The sequence below is a fragment of the Eretmochelys imbricata genome, chromosome 2, assembly GCF_965152235.1.
Source record: "Eretmochelys imbricata isolate rEreImb1 chromosome 2, rEreImb1.hap1, whole genome shotgun sequence".
NCBI lineage: Eukaryota > Metazoa > Chordata > Testudines > Cheloniidae > Eretmochelys > Eretmochelys imbricata.
The window spans coordinates 123,804,072-123,831,060 of record NC_135573.1 but is presented as its reverse complement, the minus strand read 5'-3'; the positions used below and the strand labels follow the sequence as shown (position 1 = coordinate 123,831,060).

The 26,989-nt window shown below is 40.7% G+C and overlaps 1 pseudogene; it reads left to right on the top strand.

The window, feature by feature from the left end:
- Positions 1 to 14,140: 14,140 nt before the first annotated feature.
- On the top strand, positions 14,141 to 14,886 carry LOC144260145 (uncharacterized; annotated as a pseudogene).
- Positions 14,887 to 26,989: the final 12,103 nt, after the last annotated feature.

Genomic DNA, 26,989 nt, shown 5'->3' with positions numbered 1-26,989 from the left:
AATGTACGCAAAGGAAAGTTGGACATTAAGCCAGACTTCCTTATAGATCATTAGCCAGAACAAGATTCAGAGTAGCAGCCATGTTAGTCTGTATTCACAAAAAGAAAAGGAGTACTTGTGGCACCTTAGAGACTAACAAATTTATTTGAGCATAAGCTTTCATGAGCTACAGCTCACTTCATCGGATGCATTCAGTGGAAGCTGTAGCTCACGAAAGCTTATGCTCAAATAAATGTTTTGTTAGTCTCTAAAGTGCCACAAGTCCTCCTTTTCTTTTAGCCAGAACAAAGTAATCCCCTGTTTTATGCATCCCCCACCTGTATTTCAATGAAAAGAGAATGATTCAGGCTTTATGGAGGTGGAAACTCATAGGGTGAAATCCTGCCTCGGTTGAAGTCAGTGGGGACAGGAATTCAGACACAGAGTTGTAATGTTAGTTTTTCTCCCTCGCAGATGTGGAGGACAATGGCTTGGTCCATAAGAAAAATTTTACAGCGGCCTTTACTAGACAAATGTGTATCAACTGCAGTTAAGCATTTTTAATCCTGTCTTGTAAAAAATTAGTCAGATTGTTATTGTTGCTGATCTGATGACTCCACTAATATTAGTAAAAAGAAAAGGAGTACTTGTGGCACCTTAGAGACTAACCAATTTATTTGAGCATGAGCTTTCGTGAGCTACAGCTCACTTCATCGGATGCATACCGTGGAAACTGCAGCAGACTTTATATATACACAGAGAATATGAAACAATACCTCCTCCCACCCCACTGTCCTGCTGGGTTACCAGCAGGGTAACCAGCTGGGTTACCAGCAGGACAGTGGGGTGGGAGGAGGTATTGTTTCATATTCTCTGTGTATATATAAAGTCTGCTGCAGTTTCCACGGTATGCATCCGATGAAGTGAGCTGTAGCTCACGAAAGCTCATGCTCAAATAAATTGGTTAGTCTCTAAGGTGCCACAAGTACTCCTTTTCTTTTTGCGAATACAGACTAACACGGCTGCTACTCTGAAACTAATATTAGTGTAACACATTGCTGTTTGCTCTGAAAATACATTATTGATCAGCTGTTTATATTGCCATCTGAGCACAAAGTCTGAGCACAGTCAATGTTCCAGTCTCAGTGGGGTTATTCTTTAAAGTCATTGCCCCCTCATGGAAGAAAAATATTGGTTAAGGGCAACCTGCCATAAGCCAACAAAATAAGAATATGGAGTTAAAATTAAACAGATGCCCATCTGAATCTGAACCATTATATTATTATTATTATATTATAGTATATTATTATTAATTATTATTATTATATTATATTATTATTATTAGAACCATTATAAACCTTCCTTGGTGAGTGTTTCTGAGGGCAGAGAGGAAAAACACTTGGAAGATAGTGCTAAGGATACAGTCAAGAAGCCTTTCTTCAGACAAAACTCCCTTTGAGTTCAATGAGGATTTTTGCCTGTGTAAGTACTTCAAGAGCAGCCAATAACAGGAAAAATGTTAGAGGAAATCAATAAAATCTAAATCTATTCCAATGTTTTTTTAGGCCTGATCTATCCACAGTCTTTATACCTGTATAACTATTAGGTTCAGTGGAGGGGGATATTTTACTGAAAAAATTACACTGGTACAATCTAATGTGGACATAGTTATATACCTGTATAAAAGTGCCTTATGCCACTATAGCTTACTCCCCTTCCTACACAGGGCTATGCTGAAGTAAAGCTCTGCACAGTTACTACTATCCACTGATATAACTGTGTCCATACTAGAAGGGTTGAATCACTTCAACTATATCAATGTAATTAAAGCTGTACAACTTTCTAGCGTAGACAAGGCTTTATTTTTCAAACACATTTTTCCTTCAAAGTAATTTTTTCCTGTGCTAAGTGTTATTAACAACATCTTGTTTTTTCTCAGGCGAGCAGAATAAGTCTGAAAGCATTATTTGGTGACTAGAATTTTTTATCCTCCATTGAACAACTTACATGACCTTTAAATGTGGTTTTAAAGCTCAGTTGCCCATTCATTAGGTTGACAAACTTGTCAAAAGCCTCTAGGTCTATGTCAGTTATGTCAGAAATGCTTACAGGAGCCACAGTACATGTCAGCACTCAACTGACGCCTGTCAGCCATTGCAGAAATGACAAGAAACCCTTCTGGGGACAAAAGGCTACAGAAGGAAAAGAGAGATCCCCACTCATATTTTTGTTGACTCTGGCCAATTGTATTGCATTTGTGCCATTTATTGTAATCACATCTGTTGACTTTGACTTTGCAAAACCATTGTTTAACACAATGATTTTGGTATATCCCAACCATATCTGCCAGTACACATAAAATTAAGCTCTGAATTTCAGTAGTGGCTTCAGGAAATCCCCCTCAAACTAATACAGTTAATAAATATTAGACCCGCACAGGACATTTCATCAGAAATAAAATTCTGATGAAAAATGAGATGTTTTGTTTACGTTTTCACATTCTCCTTCCCCCCTCCCCCCAAACACACACACACACACCAATTTTCTAAACAGCTCTAGAGCTGGTGGGAAAATATGGCTGAAAATAAAATTTGGATTAAAATCAGAAATGAATATTTTCCTAAATTTTCACAACTGTTTTCCATTTTGCCACCAGTGCTAAATAAAAATTATTCTGACTTAAATATCAGAATATCAGCAAACGTACAGAGAAATAAATATTAATTCCTTCAGATCCCTCCCTAAAACTCTCATTTTCCATGATGTCTTCAAGAGCTTGACAATTGTTAGGCTGTTGGTGTGCTGAAACCACTGCCTTTCATGTTGAACAATATTGCCTGATTGTTTCCTTGTAATCCCTCAACCATCTGCATCCACCTGTTGTTTCTTGTCTTACACTTAGGGATTGTGTTTCTGTTCTGTGTTTGTACATTGTCTAGTACAATGGGGTCCTGCTCTCTGAGCAGGGTTCCCAGGCAGTGCAATAATACAGATAATAATAAAAGAAGGCCACCACTAGTAATGAACCTAAGAAACGCAAATTATTCCCCTCTGCTTTCTCATGAGGATTAGAATTATTTTCCTTCCTCTTAACATGCCTACAAAGAACACAAGTAAATGCTTGGGGAACAGGAGGAGACAATAAATAACAAATATAAACAAAATAGATATATGTTAGAAATTAAGGAGTAGATGTCACTCTTCTTGTTTATTTAGACTGCCCTGTACTATTAACTAACCAAACAAGTCTGTTTTCTTTCCCCATAAAACCATTCCAATAAATTACAAAGAGGGCTTTCCAGGCTAGCATGATGACAGCTGAAGGGTTTACAATGTCAATGGCTAATAGCAGGGCAGGGGAAAGGGGATTGGAATGAAGTATCCCAGACATTTTAGATTAAAAATAAAATGAAAAACCACCACTATATTAACCCCTTGCTTCCCTCACATAACTCTTAGGAGACATTCAGGTGCTGTTGCATTCCCTTCATTTCATGAGAATGCCTAAGCATGGGCGGGTGATGTACAACTGACAAAATACATATCAGCATCACCAAAGTGGTTCAAGAGTCCTACAGATTAGAAAGTGACTATATAAAAGGAAGGGGCAGTGGTAGGAAACCCAAGAGAGCATAAAGTTTCCTCTAGGCTTTATTCCAACATGCCTCTTTTCCTGTCAGCATTGTATTTATAATGAAAACACCTAGCACTTGGATAGATTTTTTTCCTCCACAGATCTCCACAAAGGAGGGTAAGGATCATTATTCCTATTTTACGGATAGAGAAGCTGAGGGACAGAGAAATAAGTGACTTGTCCAATGTCACATAGTGACACAGGCAGGAATACAGCACACATACAACTTCCAAGGCATCTCTAATGTTATTTTTTTCAACATGGCATGTGATCCTTCATTCCTCCATTGGTGGGGAAAACATGTCTCTCTTTCTCTTCTTCCGTACTTCAAGAATCAGACAGAAAATAAGTGGCCCTGGTCATTTTCTGTAGTGCAAAGGAGTGCTCTGGAGAAAAAAGATGCAACCAAAAGTGTGCAGGAAGAGGACACACCATGTGCATACCACAGCACAGAATAAATGAGCACAGACTCAATGGATGGGTGAATAAATGGATGGATGGTTAGACTTGTAGTCATGTATTTGATAAATATGTAGATGTGAAGGAGAACTGATGCCCCACCTTTCCTTATGTATGCAAAAGGTGGTAGACAGACTAGGCACATGGCCTACACTAGCAATTAGACATGGAAATGATAAAGGTATATGGTTGCCAACAAATGTGGGAACAGCATCCACTGCTGGACCCGAAAAACACCTGAAAACAACCTGTTTAATGAATACCCCAAGCATAGCAGTAGATGACTAACAGAACACCCCCTACACCTCCCAGGAATGAAAAAGACATCAGAGGGTCTTGAGAAGAGAATGTGCTTGAGCCAACAACTTCAGATCTAGATAAAACAATCCCAAGCTCAGTGTGTTCAGATACTGAGTCTTGGTTCCACCAATTTATAGTGACAAGATCAGCAATGGAGAAGTTTGGACCTGGATCTGAATCTCACCAAACGTTTGGAAATGACTGGATACAGGAATTTTTTTTTTCAGATATTTCTCTAGTACTGAAAGATGTGGTGAAGCAGGGATTTCTGATATGTTTAGCACTCGAAGGATGGTCCTCTGATAGGATACATTGACATGCATAGGCATTGCTATCCTGCTCAAAGAGCAAGACATTCTGCCCATATATCAAAGCAGGGCATTAACTGAAACTCTAATATCTGTAATAATGTTGCATATGCAGTGAATGACAGATGGTGACAGTTTAATGAATGACACTGGGTACGAAGATCTAAATGCTACCTCTGGCAGCTGAAAGAGTAGTCATGATGACAATCATTAAAAATGAATAACAGCAGTTTTCATTCACTGTATCCTCAGAAGCAAGAACTTGACTTTGTTACTGCTTAGTCCTGATAAATCTACTGAAACAAACAGGGGGCACAGGCACAAGAACGAGTAGCAATGTCCTGATGGATTCGGTCAGAGCCGAGCAGTGGTGCATGATGAACAACCTACCTCAGACTTTAACTAGAAGCTCTCCTAGCTCATTTACCCATTTGTTGTAAGAGATGGGAATATACAGCACTGCTGGCATTCCCCTGGCCATGCCCATTCACCGACTATGCCCAGTCATTCCCTGCTTTGCTTACGGCATGTGTTGCTGAGTGATGAGACACTCTGTTGCCTTCAGTGCACAAGGCAGCTTCAGAACATTCCTGTCACTGTAGACCTTTTTCAGTTTATTCTGAGCATATATAACCCACACACCTCCTGGGTGTGGTGTTCTGTCCCTTTTAGTGGCACAGAGACCACTTAGAGAGAGAGATTAATGAGTCTGCTCTACAGCCTTAGCTAACAAACACGTGGCTTTTAGTTTCAGGCAGAAGAGGCTCATGCATTTAGCTCCAGAGTTCCCAGATTCAGTCATGTTCGCCAACAACCGGGGTCTGTTGGTGTTACACATACAGAGAAATTTACCTGTGTTTTCACTCTGGGGCTGAATGCCTGATGGGTGGCCTGGGCTTATCAGTCTCATGGCTGAATAATTCCTACAGGACTTATCAGAATCTTCATGCATTCAGGTGTACATAAAGAGGAAGAGACTTTGGGTAACATTTTTCAATAGCACCTTAGTGACTTAGAAACCCAAGTCCCATTTTTAAAAGTAAAGTCAATGGAATTTAGGCTTCTGAGTGCCCAAATCACTTCTGAAAATTAGATTAAGTCACTTAGGCATGTATGAATATGTTACCTTTTGTACTAGATATATAATTATATATCTAATACGTAATACATAATATTGTTACCCTTTGGATTTTTATATATATAAAATACTTAGTCCTGCCATGAGTGCAAGGGTCTGGACTAGATGATCTCTCAAGGTCTCTTCTAGTCCTACAACTCTATGATTCTAGATTACGATATCCTTACACTAATTTAGGCCCAGATTCTCAAAAGTATTTAGGTGCCTAAATCTGTGGGAGTTAGGCACTTAAATACTTTTGAGGATCTGAGCCTTATTAATGAAGTTTACCTATAAATGTTAGCAGAACTACTCAAGCAATATGGTACTGTGCTGTACAATTATTACAATCTGCCCTTTTATGACCAATTTTACAGCATTTTTCTTTGTTTAGGTTTATAAAACTACAGTAGCAACCATGCCATGCTGTGGATGCCCTTAGAAAATATAAAATGCACAGTAGATTCAATTAAGTAGTTCATCCACCTTAGTATTCAACGGCCCCAAAACTTTACCACAGAATCATGATAACAGCCATAATAACCAAATTATGTTAATAATGTCCTTTCCTCCCCATATCTCCCTCCTTCCCATGTGACTGGGAGAGAGGTGGCGGGGAGGGGCAGAGGAGGAAATGGGCTTTGAAGCACATATGGAAGGTCTAATAGACCAAGTGGAGAAGTGAATTCCAGAGATAAATAGCCCTCAGGGAGGATCCTTATATTGTGAAATTCAACCCATGGAAGGGATCAACACAAGTCCTTTTCACCATAAATACCCTACTTCGGTCCTCACAAAGGGTTTAGATGAGATTTAGGTGGTAGACAGACTTTCTGCTGGTCAGGGGTGAATTTCACGTATAATTAAAAAGTGCCAGCCTAAGTGCCTCTGCTGATCTCAGCTGACAGAATAAGTTCTGGGGAGAAGAGCCTGAGATCTCTCAGGTAATCCCAATCACAACCAATTAAGGTTTTTATAATATAAAAACCAGCACCCTGAACCCCACCTGGACATGCCTGTGCAGTGCAGTGGATGTGGCTCCTAGAAGGAGTTGACCCTCCCTCTCATCTCCTGCTCCCAAACAGATCTCAGAGGCTCTCAGACACCTCCTGCAACTGCTGCTCACACCCCTGTCATGTAACCTTTTCATTGTAACATTCCCACCGTAAAACCTAAGGGTATGTCTACACTAGACTTTTGTACCTCTAGTTAATTGATTGCCAATTAACTCAAGGTACCTATCATGTTTGTAAAGGCTGGTGTGGAGACACCAAACATATTTATAGTAGGCTACAAACATTTGTTCTTTACTCTAGGATCAGCCTAGGGTAAAGAAAAGAAGCCTAGTGCAGCAAAGCCCCAAAAGAGTCAAAATAGCCTCTCCCCTGCGCTTTTGAAAGTACTGTGGGTTCACGCATAACACTGGCCAATTCCAAATGCTAACAAATTTTAGAAGAAAGTAAGCACATTTGCTCTCCCTGCCATTGCAGTTGCTAAGCATCTGGTCAAAGTTTTCTTGTACAAACAGCACAGCCATGGTATTTTTTTAAATCTGGGGTCTAAAAATATAACTCTCACACAGCCCATTGCTTCCTCTGATGTTTTAATGCACTTTTCCTGAAGGCCTGAGCTTGTCAGTGTTAACATGAATGCACTGCCCATACAGTGCACTGCAACAATTTCAGTTATTTACAAGTGAACTTTCATGGTGCACAATTGTATTGTTGCTTTTGTTTCCAGTAGTGGTGTCAATGCATGAACTGTCATTGGTGATAATGGAGCTATGCCCATTTACAACAGTGAAAAGAAAAGGAGGACTTGTGGCACCTTAGAGACTAACCAATTTATTTGAGCATAAGCTTTCCTGAGCTACAGCTCACTTCATCGGATGCAGCTCACGAAAGCTTATGCTCAAATAAATTGGTTAGTCTCTAAGGTGCCACAAGTCCTCCTTTTCTTTTTGCGAATACAGACTAACACGGCTGTTACTCTGAAACCTGTCATTTTACAACAGTGGTGAATTTGACCCTAAATGTCTATGTATTAGACCTAATACCAATGTGCATGCAACATTTTGACAGTCGTTTTTAAAGTCATGTAGGGTGAAATTCACGCTGGTGCAGAGGGCCTTCAGAAGGCCATATGCACCAATTAAAGCCTTGTGAGAAAGGTAATCTATTCCTTTCTCTGTTGGATGTGAAACATGTTTCCAATATAGTTTGCCTTGCTATCATTGCTGTTCGGAAGCAAGTTCTGTGATCTCAAGATATAATTAATGTTGATGGAATGGCATACACATAAACCAGGAATAGCTTTTATATCTCTTTTTTCAAGATTTCTTTGATCCTACTCGTAATTATCCCCTCCTCCCCCTCACAAATGCAGGATAGAACTGTCTTTTAAAAACACGCATAATAAAGCTTTGTTGTGTATTTCCCAATAAGTCCCCAGAGGGATAATGGCCTCATTTTTCACCTTATGAAGTCAACAATGTTTGTGACAAGGTTAGGCTAAAATTTTGGGCCTTGCTCCACACAGCCCTTTAGGGTAATAAAGAACTGTATATTCCTTTTAGGTTACTGCAATGATTTTTCACTCATTTCAGCATATGCTCATGTTATACCTGTATCTTAGGTAGTTTTTAAACTATTTTTCACACACATTTTTGACAGTGTTCTTTACTTATTCCACCCTGACTCCTTTGCTGTCTGCCTTCACCATTCAAGATTCCTCGGCTGTGACAGTGAGTGCTGCTAATCATGCCTGATATGTATTGTGTAGTGTATGAAATGAGTCCCAGGTCATTGCTAGGGAAGTCAGAAGCCTTTAGTGGTGCCTGGAGCTAGTGGTGTTTTACTTATGGAACACACTGCATACGATATTTATGTCTTTATAATACATATATATAATCCTATGTTTTTGTTATGCCAGAAACTGAAGAAAGAATATACAGGTGCGTTGGGGGGAAGGGCATGTATATTAGGGTAACCAGATAGCAAGTGTGAAAAATCAGGATGGTGGTGAGGGGTAATAGGCGCCTATATAAGAAAAAGACCTGAATATGGAGACTATCCCTATAAAATCAGGACATCTGGTCACCCTAATGTGTGTGTATATATGTGTGTGTTTGCATGTTATATATGTATATATAACATTTGTATGTCTTTAGTATAATTAAACCAACAGATGCTGCTATGCTGAATTGGAATTTTGCTTTTCAGGTTGGTTTGCTTTTTTCATTTCCATTTCAAAGCACAACTTTCAGCGTCAAAATGTCCAAGTAGTCAACTAATCTTTGTCCACCCAATTTGCACATACATGCAGTAAAATCTCTAATTTGAATGATCAAATGGGACGTCACATGAGAACTAATTTTGCATGCACTCCAATAGGTGCATGAGCAAACACTGTGGGCACAACTGAGATGGCATCTATGAAAATCTCAACCTCAGTGCAGCTGATAATAAGCCTCCCTGAAATGCAAACAAAGCACAAAATCTCTGTCTTTCAGTTAATGGCAATATATCTGCCTACAGACAAAAAGAGCAGCTTTTCATTGTTTTGCTTTCTTTGGGTGAAATTTACCCTGTGCAGAGAGGCGACACAAGGCCTATGCCTATATCACTTATGTACCACATAGGTCCTCAAATTTGGACCTTAGTAGTGCATTGGTCTTTTGCTAGACCTCTACTCAAGGTAAATTTCACCCTTTGTTAATTTTTTTTCTACACAATTCCATTAAATTGTGTTACAGATTTTATCTGAGAGAGAATTTATTCCCCAGTTGAGGTTTTTTCAAGAAGGCCTTTTACTTTATCACTGTACTGTCTCTTTGTGGAATATTTTAGCATTGTGCCAGCTAAACACCCAGACTATTTGTTTCGGACAGCATAGTCCTTGCATGATAATACGAGCAGACATACGACAACAAAACCATCCTAGTGTTTGACAGAAACATAGGGAAAAGATCCTTGGCTCCATACCATATGTTTATCCAATTTGCCAGCAGGAAGTATTCTTTTGTGAATGTAAAAGCACTGATCACATGTTCTGGGGAAGATGGGAGAGGTCCTGTATGTGCCATATTCCCTTATTGTTCCTGGCAGTGATAACTGTGGCAAGAAATGCTATTTAGACAAGAACTGCTACAGTAAAGCCAGTTATTACGGCTACTTAATTAGATTTTCATTTTGCCTGTTAAATTTTCTCTTTATTTTCTTTAAATTGGATAATTTCTTCCATGCAATATCTACTAAATTATGTTGAATTGCAGTGTTTAATATGTATGCAGCATGGGGCCAGAGTGTGTTCATCTGCTCTGTAGACTCACAATAAGATGGCAGGAAGGGGCTCATAGAAGCCCATATCCCCCCAATGATACCATTATGCCAAAATGCAGCAGCTAGACACAATTGCAATGCTTAATATTTCCCCTAGAATGGAAGACATTTCAAAGAGGACAAGAGAATGTAGTTCACGCCCAGCCCCTTCAGTGCCCCTTATGGATAAGCAGCAACTCCTCGAAGAGCTCTAAGAGCCATCCAGGCTTCCTGGGGCAAAATTTCTTCTGGAATTTCTCCTTCCAATGTAGGGACCTAATCCAAAGCCCTTTAAAGTCTTTCCATTGTGTTCAATTAACTTAATCCAAAGCCCATAAATAGGATTCCAGTCCAGCAAAGCACTTAAGTATGTTTAACTATAAGCACATGAGGCGACCCATCTAAGCCTGTGGGTCAGATCCTCCCCACCGGTGAAATTGACATAGCTCCATTTACATCAAATGGAACTATGCCAATTTACAATGGATGAGTATCTGGCCCAATGGGACAACCCTCATGCTTAAAGATAAAAAAAAGCCCCTCTGTGTTTGCTAGATAGAAGGGGAGCTAGGGGCAAAATTCAAGGAGGAGATTAAGTACCTCCCAAGAATGGACCCAATATGTTGGAGGTGGGGATAGCGACACATAAAACAGAATTATCCTCCCTGCCCTCTAGACACCATAAAATAAGTCAAACAGTTCTTTGGCAATAGTTGCATCATTCATAGGAATGAGAGAACTGGATTAGATAAAATAGTAAGTGACCTGAACTGTTGTCCTTCTATCATGTAAAACCCAAATCAAATCCAATGTTAAAAATGTTCCTGCATCTTTATACTGCCTGTTTTTTGGAGAAGACTTAAACTGGAAATCCAGAAATGCAGCACGCGTGTGGATGCGCACACAGGCACACACAAAGCCATATTCCCAGATTTCTGATCCCATGAAAATCAAGTTGTACTAGATATTTTGTGAGATTTTCCAGATCAATTTCTTGATAAACGTGGTGTGAATGATACTCGGAGGAGCAGCTGAAATTTCAATCCTTATCAGAACTAAGCCAAATGTCAAAATGTTTGCCATAGCTTTGTTTGAAATGCTTCTACTTCTACGTGCTGGCCAGGTAGATAAAGTCAATTTCAGCATCTTAATGTAAAGAGAAAGGGTTTAAATCCACTAGGCACCAGCAACTGGTTTGAGAAGGGGTGTCCACACAACAGAATGGGCTCTATCTTAATCAAAGTGAAACCAGGCCAATAATAAAGAAAATTGACATCTGTGGTAGATTATTTAATCCCAGATCTGGGAGAAAACAGACACACTGAGGAGCGCTCCAATCAAACAAAGATATCTGATAGGGATAAAATTAATACAGTGGTATCTGTAATCTCTCCTCTGGTTCCCCTTTGATACCATATCCAGTTCAAGTTTCTTGTCAGTGTCTTTGAAGCGCTGCATAATTGTGTTCCTCCCTAATTATCTATTCTGACTTCTTCTCTCTTTGCCCTCTACCTGCTCTGTTCTGTCACTAATGGCAGCATTGTCCACTCCTGTCACAAATGTCTCTATGATTTCCTCAACACTTCCTCTTAGATCTCGATCAGTCTCAGTGAACTAATCCTTAAGGCCACTACCAACTCCCCCTTTATATTTCTTCTCAGGCTCCATACCAGGACCAATGTTGTTTAATGTGATTATTAAGTTCTGGAGAAAGGGATGAACAGAGACGTGGCAAAATCTGTGTACAATCATTTAGGTGAGTTAGCACTGGAGAAGGCTGTGAGGAAATTCAGATCGGCCTAACAATGCTAGGTGAAAGTGCTGGAGAGTGCCAGCTGACATTGAACAGCAACTCTGCCGAGGGCAAGAAATGGGCTTGTTGGGAGCGTAGCCAGTGAGTTCACACATGTATTGCAAATAAATAGGAGCATCCATTGGAGATGGTCAGTGGGCCACCACTTACTCTGCTTCCCCCTTAGTGGCTGGCCATAAACTGTCGATGTGGTATCAGTACCCAAAGCATATGTTTGGACTGAGGGTCCCTTTCCTCCAGCTTCACTGTGCTGTAGCTCCCGGCCAGGAATTTTTTTTTTACCCTGACTTTGATCCAATTTCCAGCACTTGGCCTATTGTTGTCATCGTAACAAAGAATCAAGGATCTCTAACTAATAAATCAATTGCCAAAAAAAAAAAAAAAAAGCCAAAAAAGATGACGTCCATATTTGAAACCTACAACAAAATACAGTTCTGTGAATAACATGGAACTAATTCCATGTAGGTTTCTAGTGACATTAGAAACTGCTCCTATTTTATTTCAATTATTAAGTTTTCCATACCCAAAGAGGAAAAAATGTGTGTTTTTGGTGTAGGTGACTTTTATTTTAGATTAAGAAAAATAACAAAGAATAGAAATACACTCTGAATGAGACAGAGTGTGTACTGACTCCAAGATCTTCCATCCTGAATTCCTACCTCTACAGCAGATTAATTACATTTGAAGTCAACAGATGTACTACTGTGTTTAAAGTTAGGCACGTGCTTACATATCTTGCTGAATCAGGGCCCTTGTTAACAGGTGCTGGAAACTTGCAGGACACTACATGTTAATTACTGCTGACTCACTGGGGCAAATGCAATATTAGAAATAAGGGGGGTGGCAGAGGGAACTGGGGTCAGGGACAGACAGGTCACCCCTATAAGCAGCAGTATCTGGGGAGAAGGCTTAGGCTGGGGTTGCTGTAGGGTTAATTTGTAATTTCACTGGAATACCATAACAGAATTCACTCTGGTTTTAAACCACTTCTCTATGTATCTGATTGGAGCCTGACAAATCGTTTTCTATATGGTCAGCTGGAAAAGGATAATGTTTGATTTTACATAATACCAGTAGAGTCCACTGGTTCTCAAACTCATTTGCATACTGTGAACCATGGCATCCGTTAAGACAGAAATCTTCACATAGATCATCTCCTCTCCCAGGCTTCCAACTCTAATTCTAAACAATCCCTGTAGCAATTATGGAGTTTGCTTACACAAAAAAGCACTATTAGGAGACCTCTTAAAGTGACAAGATGAAAATAAACTTCCTTTAATGCAATGTGTATAGTTACTTGGTTATGTTGCCCATTTTAAAATCTAGTCTATTTCCTTCCCATAGATATAGGGCTTTATATTACTACCAGCCCTCCAATCATGACCCACTGCTCTCATCAGGCAGATTGCTTTCATTTTTGGTTCTGTTCTCTTTTGTTTTGCTGCCCCTCCAATTATGGTTTCGTCCTCTGACTGGATTACTCTGGGTTTCCACCAAACACCCAACAAGGAAAGACATGAAGCAGCCACCTAGGATTCAGAGGGGGCTGGGATTGAGCTATAGCCAGGAAGGAGCATCACAGTTTTAAGATTTTCAGATGTGTCACCCCCATGACAGAAGCACTTCTATGGACCACTTGGAAGAGTGTTGCATATGCAAAGCCTGATTTTCCACTGTCTGCCACCTTGTGCTGTCATATACATTTGTGTAAAGTGCATGCAGAGCGGGGGTCAAATGCCACCAAATCAGAACACATGAGCTTCATATCCACTGTGCCCTAGTGTAAGTGATGGCACAAGGGGCAATTGTAAGATTTTTGGCAATTTTATGCAATTGTTTTCTTGTATGTAACAATGCAACAAAATCCCACCTCCCTACCTCAGCATTGGTGTGGGGATGAATGGGGTTTGACAGCAAAATACAGTGGAGCATATCCTCAGGCAGGTCTTACCAAGCCAAGAAGGTGTTGAGCTAGCGTCTAGGGTAGTAGGTAGTCCGACTGTACCTCTATTACTCTAGGGCAACCCAGCCAAAGTGGAGGGAGTTCTGCAGTTACAGGGGACAAGGGCTGGCACTCCAAATGCACTGCTGCAAAATTCTCCTGCCAAACAAGCCACACAAAGCAGGAAAAAATAGGAAACTGAGCACAGACTCATGCATCAGCCTGACCAATATTCACAAACCAGGGTAGCACAGGATGAAAAACAGAAAATGGCTAAAAGAATAGTCCAAATATTCGATGCTAGTCACAACACGAGCACACTATCATCTGATCCGTACATTGATACTTACATTGAAGTCACAAAATCAATAAAAACCGTCATTGGGATATGCGAAACAAGAAGAACAAAAAACCTCACTGCAGCATGGAAAAGTGGAGAGCAAATATTCCTAGGAAGATCATTCAACAACAGAGCAAGGACTGGAGGCATTGGATTCATTGTCAGGAAAGAAACCATTCCAAGGATAGTCAACTGCAATATCATATCACCCCAGACAGCAGTTCTCATGCTTCTGATAAGATAAAGGAGAACGATTAAAATTATTTAGGTGTATGCTCCCATTCAGCAAGTGAAAGACAAAGAAATGGAACATTTCTATGAAGAGCTGAGGAGGTAATGCAGAAAAGAGCTACCTACACAATTATCCGAGGGGACTTCAATGCAATAGTAGGTGGAAAGGAAAGTGAGAAAGAAAAGTGCGTGGGAAAATTCAGTGAAGGTGTAAGAAATTATTGTGGAGCACATCTGGTTGCATTTGCAGAGGCTAACTGTCTCCACATTTTGAACATGATATTTCAAAAAGAACAGCATTGGCTGTGGACATGGAAAAACCCAGCTTGAGTCACACTGAATCAGACTGATTATGTAATGACGGATACCAGAAGAATCTTCAACCATGTAGCGACAATAGTAGAACAAGTCATTTTCACAGGCTCAGACCATCCTTTGCACTAAAAACTATGCATTAACAATGTTTACAAAGACTGGGTTAAGAAACTGAAGCAAAAATGGCACTTCAGAGAAGAGGCATTTGCACAGGAAGTAAGTGAAATGGACCTCGAGTATAAGGTGTGACAAAGTTCCTCCTCTACCTTGGTGGGTCTTGCGCTTATTGGCAGGTTTGCTCGCCTTGGAGCTTCACGGCAGCTCTCAGTTTCGCTGTTTTCGTGAACCCACAGCCCAGATCAACTCCTCCTGTGTCTGATCAGGAGTTGGGAGGTTTGGGGGAAAACCGGGCCCGCCCTCTACTCCAGGTTCCAGCCCAGGGCCATGTGGAATGCAGCTGTCTAGAGTGCCTCCTGGAACACCTGTGCAACAGCTACAACTCCCTGGGCTACTTCCCCATGGCCTCCTCCCAACACCTTGTTTATCCTCACCATAGGACCTTCCTCCTGGTATCTGATAATGCTTGTACTCCTCAGTCCTCCAACAGTATGTGTTCTCACTCTCAGCTCCTAGTACCTCTTGCTCCCAGCTACTCACACATGCACCACAAATTGAAGTGAGCTCCTTTTTAAACCCAGGTGCCCTGATTAGCCTTCCTTAATTGATTCTAGCAGCTTCTTGATTGGCTGCAGGTGTTCTAACCAGCCTGTCTGTCTTAATTGTCTCCAGAAGGTTCCTGATTGTTCTGGAACCTTCCCTGTTACCTCACCCAGGGAAAAGGGACCTACTTAACCTGGGGCTAATATATCTGCCTCTATTACTCTCCTATAGCCATCTGGCCCGATCCTGTCACAAAGGTCAACAAGGACCTCGATGAGGACTATCTCACAGATAATCTCAGCAGCTAAGAGGGAAAGGCATTGTAAACGCTAGGATGCAAGCAGAGGATCAGCGAGGAAACTGTGAATCTGATAGCAAGGAGGGCACACATGCAATTAGAAGGAAAAATGGGCAAAGAATACAGAACACTGTGCAAAGAAATTTGTGTGAAGATCAAAGAAGACTACGAAGACTTTAGAAAGAAGAAATTGAGAGAGGCGGCCGAAAAGAATGAGAATCTGTAGAAAGAGATGTTAGGCTGCAACAGATTATCCCAGCAGTGCTGAAAGATGAAAATGGTGAAAGGACATTGGAAAGGAGCAAGGTGAACAAAAAATATGTACAAAATTCTATAATGACCTCTATTCCTCGCATGTCAATGTCCAGCGTACGCCACCAAGGCAGCAGGTTACAGAAGAGGTTCCCAACATTATGTGGGAAGAAATTGAATATGCAGTTCATAACACAAAGAGAGGGAAGAATCCAGGAGTGGATGATGTTTTGCTGGAATATCTCAAAGCAGGGGAAGATTCTCTCTTCAAAGCATTGGCACAATGGTTCACCATCCACATCAATAGCAAGCATGTTCCAGATGCATTGAAGAAATCAAAAACAATACTATTGATGAAGAAAGGCGATCCAGAAGACTGAGCAACTACTGTCCAATCACACTCCTCTCACAGGTGTATAAAGACTTCACCCACTTCATACTCAATCCGATTAAGAAGGATCTTGAAATCATGAAAGCAGAGAACAAGCTTGTTTCTACTCAGAGTATTCGACAATTGATCACATCGGTTCGGCAGCTCATCGAAAAATGCAAGGGATACAAAGTACCATTGTGTATTGCATTTGTCAACTACAAAAAGGCATTTGATTCAGTAGAGATTAATGTTGTACGCAACGCACTCAATGAAAACGGAATCGACCCAAGGTACTTCGACCCGCTGGAAGAAATTAATCACAATAGCTCAACAGAGATAACATCATTCAATGTCCCCTGCATTATTACTATACCCAGAGGAGTTAGACAAGGCAACACAATCTTATGAAAGCTGTTTGCAGCAGTACTGGAGTCACTGTTCAAGAAATTGAATTGGGAAGAAGGAATCAGAATTGACGGAGAACAGTTAATGCATCTTCTCTTCGCTGATGACTGTGTAATACTGGCGAAGGAAACAGCAGAACTGGAGAACAATTGCTGCAACTGCAAACACTTTCGCTTGATATCGGGTTGGAAATTAACACGTCGAAGATGAAGTGGATGTGGAATGAGCATTGTGCAGAAGGAACTTATCAATGTAAATGGGAAAGAAATCAAGATCAACAAATATATTTACTTGGGTAAGCAACTAAGACAACTCATTCGAAGGGGAATGCAGTAGGAGGCGAAAGACGGGATGGGCAAGTTTCAACAAAATAAAGATGTCTCTAACGGATGATGAACTGCCCATGAAGAAAAGGAAAGAACTGTTTAACTCGTCTATTCTGCCAGCAACGATGTACGGAGCAGAAAGCTGGTCAATGATGAAAGCGGAGGAATAAAAATTCGCTATCACCCAGAAAGCAATGGAAAGGCGTATTTGTAAGATATTGCTCTGTGATCACATACCGAATGAGGAAGTCAGAAGGCATACAGGTGACCAATGTAGTGCAGGCAATATATGATGCAAAACAAAGATGGGTGGGTCATGTAGTCCTCAGGCAAGACAATAGGTGGACAACTCGCATCTGTGACTGGATTCCCAGAGACCACAAGCGACCGCTGGGCAGACCAAAAATGCACTGGGCCAATCCCATGACAAAACTCTTTGTCCAGAAATGGAAAGAATGTGCTCACAACAAAATAGAATGGTGTGGTGTCCACTTGCATCCATGGAGGGACGGACAAGGACAAGCTGGACAAATGTGAACAGGGCAACAAATAATTTAAGACTAGCCTGTACCCCCCTTACTCTGGTGAACATTTACTCAGGTAAGAAGTCCTGATATGTGGGGCTTCTTGCCTGAGTAAACGTTCACCAAAGTGAGTAAGGTTTGCAAAGCCTGGTCTTAAATGATGTGCTTGCACCTTTACATAGGACTACATGTGTATGTGCTTGCCAACATACGTAAGGGTTCCACAGTTAAGCCCTGAAAGAAACTATGACAGAGTCCTTGGTGGATCTTCCCTCAAGGGATGGGGGAATGTGACCCTGACCATTTGTATACACTGGTTGCTCAAACACCAGCCCCACTTCCCCACTATTCACAAGGGCTGCTTTCCCCTTGTGGGCCTCCTTAATTCTCTCCAGCTGGGGGATCAAAATGGAAGTCACAAACTCCCGCCACACCTTTAGGGATACTCTCTCCCTGAGGCTCCAGAAAAAGGCAGGGAGGTGGTAAGCCTGTCTATCTGTCTTACCTTGGGGGTCTGCTGTCCACTCCTCAGGCCCAGGGTGAAATTCACTCTAGAGCAGTAGGAGTCACTCCAGTACCTAGCAGTCCAGTACCTAGGACAATCCTACTCCTTCCCCACCCCTGCTAACTACAGTTTCCTCCTTCTTAAAGTCCACCTCCCTGTCGTGCATGATTGACAGGTCTGGAAGAGTGGGGCTATCCCTACCACCAGGGCCTCTCTGGCCCCTTCCTCATCTGTGTGGGGACTATACCTATCATCACACAGACATTTTGCTCTTGTTCTGAGCATAGAAATTCCATTTGTACCCCTGGCAGGTTTGCACAAAGATCAAAAGTAGACTACTGTGTAGTCCTTAACAATTAAAATATCTGGGGTTTAGTGTGTTTTGCTACCATCATAAATCATGAGAGCAAGGGGAGTCAAATTGAAAAGACTTGTCATGGCTGATGTCTCCAGTGATATTAGCCGTTTGTCTCTTCTGGTTTGGGAAAATTCTGGAAAGCAGCTATTTCTAGAGTAGTGAAATCAGTAACAGTGCAAAACCTAGCTGTGAACATGCAATCACTCCCCATACTGCCAGATATTTTACCTGAATTCATCTGAATGATTCCAGAAACTGTACATATGCAAATTTAATCTCAGGGTTTCAAAAAAGAAAAACTATGGCATGCCTGCAAAATGGGATCCTTAGCGTCAACTCTCTGTACATATTATATATGATGGTATCCTCTTTTAAATCAACTGATTCAAACAAACAACCATGCTAGGAATATATTGTTCCTGCCCCATCACCTACATGTAACAGTTTTCCACTGTATTGTGGTTAGATTAATTAACATTCATGCTGTGGTCTGTCACCTCATTTGTTTCATTGTTGGCTTTGAATTTGCCTGCTGAAATAGTTTCACACTGTACATGCTCTGGCTCATCATCTGTTGTTTCATTTGACTCTAACGTTTTTAATATGTGTACATTTTATATATGTGCGTAATACATGTGTGTATATGTGCGTGCACACACATCTGTTATTATCTATCTAAAATACATAACAAGGTTTTATCTGCATGAGTTTGATATGGCCACAACACTCATTATAGCTGAACCTATTATCTTCCTTCTTCTTCAATCATCTTGAGTCTTTTCAAAGAGAAGAAGTGCATGATGTTTCCTTTAAGGTTAACATAATGGCCCAGATGCTGCCCTGAAGTGAGGATTCCTTGTGCAGGTTTAAAATTGACTACCTGATGTCATGAGCACTCCTCCTGCTTAAAGAAATCTGTGGGTGGTTCTCACATGTCACATCAGCTCCTTCATCACCCGTCTCCCAGCCATCAGTGTGGGGGCCATGTCAATGACAAAGAGGGTATGGCTAGGATGTTAGCCTTTGAAGACAATCTCTTAAATGGAATGGGAATTCAATAAGTACCAAAATGAGAGCTGAAATTTCAAATCTTTGCACAGAGATTTTCAGCTCCACATACAGGAACTGGGTGTCCACATCTTTGATAACTGTTTCCGTCTTGCAGTGCAAGTGGATATAAAATTAGACAAAAGTAGTTTGCCTATGCTTAATGTGGTATGTGTGTGTGCATATATACAAAAATTCAGGATCAGAACTAGTCCATCCTGAAAATACTGGATTGCTCTTGAGGTTCTCAGAAAACCTCTTCTCAATATATGGCCATCATTTTAGTTAGCAGCTCCTTTTTCTCCTTCTCTTGTTAACATGGATGAAAAAAGTTGTTTATTTTATATAGCATTATTAAAATAATTATATAACACCTTTTATCCAAAGATCAAATAGCCCATCTCAGATGTAGGAAAATGTTATACCAATTTGGCATGTGAGAGACTGAGGTACAGGAGTTATACAAAGTTAAATAATAATGAAGTGGCATAGTCAGGAACAGAATTAAGGTGGTCAGATTTTCAGACTCTTGGACTAACCTGAAGACCACACCCCGTCTTCAGTGAAAGTTTCTCAGGGTTCAGACCCGCTAGTTGAATAAAATGCTACCAGAGAACTCAAATCTTTTGCATCAGTCCTGTAATTAATCTTTTTATTGTGGCACAAATAGAAAAAAAAAACAGATAATGGCAATCCCAGTATCAAACTGCATTCACTTAATACGGGCTAGTTTCCTACTTACATAGATAAAAGCAGCCAACCCTGGCCAAATGCTTCTCACTATCCTTAGGGTAAAGAGGACTTTTCTCTGGAGAACTCAACAAATATGAAGGGACATGAAGAATAATTAGTTGGAACCCCTAATTAAGTGGCACAGTCGAGGAGTCAGAGCTTTTGTGCCCTATTTGTGCCATCCAGCACTTCACAGGAAGTGACATTGACTCAAACAAGGATCTGGAATGTAGATTAACTGTAATTCTGACAGCCTTGAAACTGAACAGAAAGTGACACCAAGGTGTGAAACTATTTCAAATGCCCCTGTGGAAGTAAAAGGCTAAAATGTATTGAATGTGGATAAGCAGGACAAGAAGATTGCCTCATTACACATTTTCCTAAATTAGGAATTGACAGGACAAACCACAGAAATTGCCCTTAGCACTAGTTTGTACTCAGGGTGTGAGGTTAAGTAAAGAAAAATAAGCAAACACAGGCATTGCTTAATGTTGAAAAATCAGCAGGCCTCTTAGGAAAACGTAAAAATAATCAGAGCTTTTGGGGGAGGGGATTATGATCAGAAATATAATTTTAATTTATTTAAATGAGTCTTTCAGGTAAATGCTTTACATTTACATTGATGTCAAGGATTAGCTAATGTTCTGAGGTGTCTGATACTTTTCTATGAAAACTTCTGATGAAGAGTTAAATGGTATTTGTGTAGGACTACTGGATCATGCTGCTGGTCCATATATTCTGATATCTTTTCTCCGAGAGTGGCTGTGACCACAAGATGTCTTAGAGCAAAGGAACACCACATTGGAATAACCCTTTAGGGAAAGTTTCTTCTTAATCCATGTTATTTAGTGGCTGTCTTGTTCCTTGAAGTATGAGGGTTTATAGCCCACATATATTTTCTATCCTGCCTAATACTGAAATATTTGTATTGAGAGAAACACTTAATCCTTTTCTCAATCCTACCAGCTTCAATGCTACTGTTTCTTGTGGTAAGGAGTTCCATAGGTCAATTAGTCATTGTGTTTAAAGAAAATTCATTTTAAATGTGGTCTTTCAATATAATTGAATTACCCCTTGTTCTTGTATAATGTGGGAGGGAGTTAAAATTGTTTATTATTTTACATATCTCTACCAATGTTCCCTCAGGCATTATTTTCCATGCCTCCCAGGTAAAAACAAAACATAGTAGATTCAAAAAATCCAAACCTATATGCACCAAGCAAAATGGGCAGTAGGCTGCTGATTTTCTAGACAGAAATGCTATCACAGATAAAAACTGAAAGCAACAATTATTATGTATCCAAAACTGAGGTGCAAGTTTAGAGTCCAACTTGTGGGTTTGGATATTTGGCTCTTTTCAAACTGCCCTAAAAAGAGAAGCCTATTCATTGTTTTCATTATAGGTGCACCCCGTTTGTCTAGGACCTGTATGACTGGTAAAGTTAAAATGACAGAGGTAAAAATATCTGTATCAAGAGTTTGCACCATTGCTAGCACCTATTGCTAGCACTGCTGTCAGACAAACAGTGCAAAAATCCACAGACCACACCAGGAAGACATGAAATGGGTAACTAGAATCAAAGTCAGACAGGAATCCTTTGGGATGAGCTGATGTAAATTCTAGAACTGCCTGGACAGATATACCTGTATTAAATAGAAAGGGAAAGAGCCACAGAAACAGATTTGTTCAAATCTAGACCAGAGCTGCATATACAGATTTAAAATTCTGAAAGGCAAGACAATTAATGGGAGTTCCACACGGTATAGCAGTATCAGGGACTCCACCATGGGAACTGGAGAAGAGAAATTTGGCCTACATGACAACATCCTAATAATGAACTCAGAAGCCTGATATAGTGAAAGCCCCTTCTTTTGTAGTTCTGATCTTAGATGGATCATTTGGAACATGCCATAGTAAATCATGAGAACAATCTGGCCCAGATTTTTTCCCATCGATCTGTGCAAGGAGAGAACGTGGACCTTTCCCCTTCCTTGCAGAACATGGGCTTAGCCCTATCCCCCACTAGCACTAGGGGAGGAGGTGAAGAGGAGTGGGAGAGCTGGGTGGCTGTGCAACATTCTTCCCTCTGGCCCTTCCAAATTGAATCAGAAAAAAGAAGAAAGCCCCACATTATGTTGCATTTTCCATATATCCCTTCTCTTCAGGGATCCTGGGGGCAATCCTTGGGGTGAGGCCCTGGAAGCACAGTTCCAATGGAGCCATGCTGCCAGGGAGCCCAATAGCAGACACCAGGATGTAGAGGCACTTTCCTCCATGTCAAAGGACCTGGATCCCTCTGAACCCCAAAAGATCTGTCAGATCCGGGAGCTCACCCTATGGCCTTTTTCACTGGGGGAAATTCCATTACCCAAACAGGACTATGGGGGTGAAATCTTCTCCATAAGGGGATACTCAAAGACTTCATCTCCCAAGCTTCATTCCTGGGAGGGGGTATCACAGCCTTTATTTTTTGATACTTACAGAACTTTATGAGGAAAAGGAAAAAAGCTGAAGTTCAAACTCTGTAGCCTGCTGGCTGCTTACTGAATAAGCCTCATTTTCTTGTGTTCACAATACCAAACATGTACTGTATGCACTGATGGATGACTCAAAGTTTAGAACTCAATCTCAAGTACTTTTTCTTCTTCTATGACATTTGGGAATTGATAGTGTTCCATGTAGTGATCTCAACAATTAGTATTTAAAGGTTCAATAAATAGTTGTCTTTCTCCTGACCTCCTTTCATATAGGCTGTCTGGTTTAGAAACCACGCGGGACCATCCATCTGGCTAGTACAATCTCCCTTGCATGCTGATTCTACAGGTCAGGCTACACCTTTTAGTTAATATTCAGATATTTCTAGTATTGTTAATTCATACAAATAAAAAAGAACCAGAAAGGCCTGATTCTCCTTTACACTCTAACCCTCTGTACTGCTCTGGCAGCATCAAGGGGCCTGGAAGTAGGAGTAAATTCCATTCACACCCCCTTAGAATCCCTTTACATAGCCGAAGTGGTGTAATATGGCAGTAGTGTAAATGAGAATCAGACCCAGAAATATTTGCCTTACATCTTGCTTAGGTCAGGACTTCAAATCAAAGACAAATCCAACATTCTGTCTAAAAAATATACTAAAATGAATTTATTATTCAAAGCAGTGAACCAACTTGGCAAAGGCAATTGAATGTATGGAAAGCTAGCTTTTTTTTAATCAAATGGCAAAGAAAATTAAATTATTAATTCCACTAAAATATTATTTTTTAAAAATCAAAATAAAATGGAGCCCTCCAAATCTCCCATAGGCTTCATTAAGGTATCATATTCAGTAGTTAGCCTTCTAGCCCATCTCACACCTGCAATTCTTTCTAATTTTTATGGATTGTTAACTGAAATTAGAGCCAAGTCTATTACAGGGTTCAGGGTGCAATCCAGACCAATAAGGGGTTATATCACCACTTGCCTTGCCACCCTGTGGTTTTTTGCAGTGCTTGTTGGTGTAGCATGCAGCCTGGAACACCCACAATCAGCCTATAAGCATGCAGGTCATACCCTGAAATATGTGTGTGCCAGACAGCCCTGGTTCAGCAGATCTAACCCCAGCAGCCTCAGTACAGCCCCCACTCTGGCTTTCACCAACCTTCATTACAACCTGCAAAGTGACCTCAACACACTCCCAATACCAAATTTCCCCCAAGCTGTGTGCTCTGCAATGTCCAGTTCTTTCTTGGAAAAATAACACGGTTCATTTGTTCCTCTAAAGACACAAAAACACTTTAGAGCTTAACAACTTAATTGGGATAAATACACCCTTCTATTTAAATGCAGCACTCTGTTGGTTTATAGTAAAAATAAAACAAATTTATTAACAAATGAGACATATGTTAAGTGATGCCAAGTAAAAGGAATAAAGTTAGAGTTACAAGTAAATAAAAGTGAAAATGCATCTAAAAGTCTAAAACTTAATCTAGCAAGGTACAGGTTTTGATAAAGTTGGTTTCTCACCTATATTCAGTTACCAGAGACTTCAATCTGCCCTTGGCTGAAGGATTCATCTATCTCATCTTGCAAGAGTGCTGTTCTCTTGTGTCTGTATCGTGGTGGATGCCAAAGATGGCTTCTGTCTTGCTTATATCTTCCAAAGTTCAATTACTTTGCTTTAAGCGGCAGAATGACCTTAATCTGTTTTTTTCCTCCAGTGGATTTCCCATTCCCAGTTGATTTCTATGTAAATGGGGTCTTCCATTCTTTCTGGTCATACCTGGCTTAATTTCATTGGAGACAGATAGATAGCTGCCTTCTCTCCTGTCTCGGGGAAAGCTTGTTTCTCCCTTTGTTTGGTCACAGACTGGAAAGCCTAATATCAATGAGCATTCCTAATTCCTTATATAGTGTTAGTACAACAGGATTCACCAGTGCACCATAGGCTTTCATAAAAGACTTCAGTCTATACACTTTTGTAATACATAATATTGTATATAAACAGTTGATTCAATTGTTTATCACTTGAGGTTCAGACCCCTTGCTTTCATAGGCCAGTCAGCCTTTGAAATGGATTTTTCTCAGTCTTATCCCTCAAAGAAACATTTATTCAAGCTGTGAGGAAGATAACATGGAGTATGGCAGTGAAGGAAGCTCCACACTCTTTCTTCCCCAACTTTTTGGCTTAAGAGCTTTGTTTATTTAATAAGTAAAAATAGAACTTAATTGTCTTTGCATGAAGACTGGGAGGGTCAAAGAATCACTACAGATTTGTTTGTCTAAGCCAGACCTGTTTGCCTCACCTCAGTCCCTGGAAAAATCATGGAGCAGGTCCTCAAGGAATCAATTCTGAGGCACTTAGAGGAGAGGAAAGTGATTAGGAACAATCAGCATGGATTCACCAAGGGCAAGTCTTGCCTGACTAACCTAATTGCCTTCTGTAATGACATTACTCGCTCAGTGGATGAGGGGAAAGCAGTGGATGTGTTATTCCTTGACTTTAGCAAAGCTTTTGATATGGTCTCCCACAGTATTCTTGCCAGGAAGTTAAAGATAAATGAACTATAAGGTGGATAGAAAGCTGGCTAGATCATCAGGCTCAACAGGTAGTGATCAATGGCTCCATGACTAATTGGCAGCCAGTATCAAGTGGAGTGCCCCAAGGGTCGGTTCTTGGGCCAGTTTTGTTCAATATCTTCATTAATGATCTGGAGGATGGCGTGGATTGCACCCTCAGCAATTTTGCAGATGACACTAAACTGGGAGGAGTGGTAGATATGCTGGAGGGTAGGGATAGGATACAGAGGGACCTAGACAAATTAGAGGATTGGGCCAAAAGAAATCTGATGAGGTTCAACAAAGAGAAGTGCAGAATCCTGCACTTAGGATGGAAGAATCCCATGCATTGCTACAGACTAGGGATCGAGTGGCTACAGACTAGGGACCAAGTGGCTAGGCAGCAGTTCTGCAGAAAAGGACATAGGGGTTACATTGGACAAGAAAGCTAATGGCATTTTGGGCTGTATAAGTAGGGGCATTGCCAGCAGATCGAGGGACATGATCATTCCCCACTATTTGACATTGGTGAGGCCTCATCTGGAGTACTGTGTCTAGTTTTGGGCCCCACACTACAAGAAGGGTGTTGAAAAATTAGAGGGCTGGAGCACATGACTTATGAGGAGAGGCTGAGGAAACTGGGATTGTTTAGTCTGCAGAAGAGAAGGAAGAGGGGGGATTTGATAGCTGCTTTCAACTACCTGAAAGGGGATGGATCTAGACTGTTCTCAGTGGTAGCAGATGACAGAACAAGGAGTAATGGTCTCAAGCTGCAGTGGGGAAGGTTTAGGTTGGATGTTAGGAAAAACTTTTTTACTAGGAGGGTAGTGAAGCACTGGAATAGGTTATCTAGTGAGGTGGTGGAATCTCCTTCCTTGGAGGTTTTCAAGGTCAGGCTTGACAAAGCCCTGACTGGGATGATTTAGTTGGGGATTGGTCCTGCTTTTAGCAGAGGGTTGGACTCGATGACCTCCTGAGGTCCCTTCCAACTCTGATATTCAATTATTCTAGTCTATGATTCTATGACATGCCTAGTTTAAACACACTTTAGTCATAATTCCAGCATATATTCATAACTTTGTGTACACACCCTGTGTATACTTCATGCAAGAATATCAATGATCAGTGCGTTATTAGTTTTCAAATGGTACCTCACAAGGCATATTTTGTACAAAGAATATGACACTATTGTATGGGGTGTGAATGCATTTGTCACAGAGTCAAAATGGGGACTGCAGGTTTCAAGGGGGTTGTAACTGGATTATGAAGACTTACCTCTGGCTCACTGGTTTGAATCCTGTAAAGGTCAATAGTTACCAAGGCCCCAACTCATGAGTCCATCCCTATTCAGCATAACACTTAAAGCCCATGATTAACTTAAGCATATGCTGAAGTCCTATTGGCTTCACAGGTATGCATTTAAGCATATTCTGAAATTATTCCCTGAACTAGAGCTAGAAAGACTTAATCCTCTAATGGCTGGTTGGTGGTCTATGTGAAATTAATGGCGGTCTTGGTCCAATTCCCAAGGCACAGGGGGCCACATCACAAAACCTCCATCAATACTGGTATCATTTAGAAGCCTTGGCCTATTGGATAATGATTAAATTAGCAAGAAGAATGTGCTTTGCTGTCACCCAACTTCCAGTTCAATGCTGAAGAGACAAGAAAATAGAGGATGTGAAAAATGCAAAGACAAATAAACACCTCTGGATGA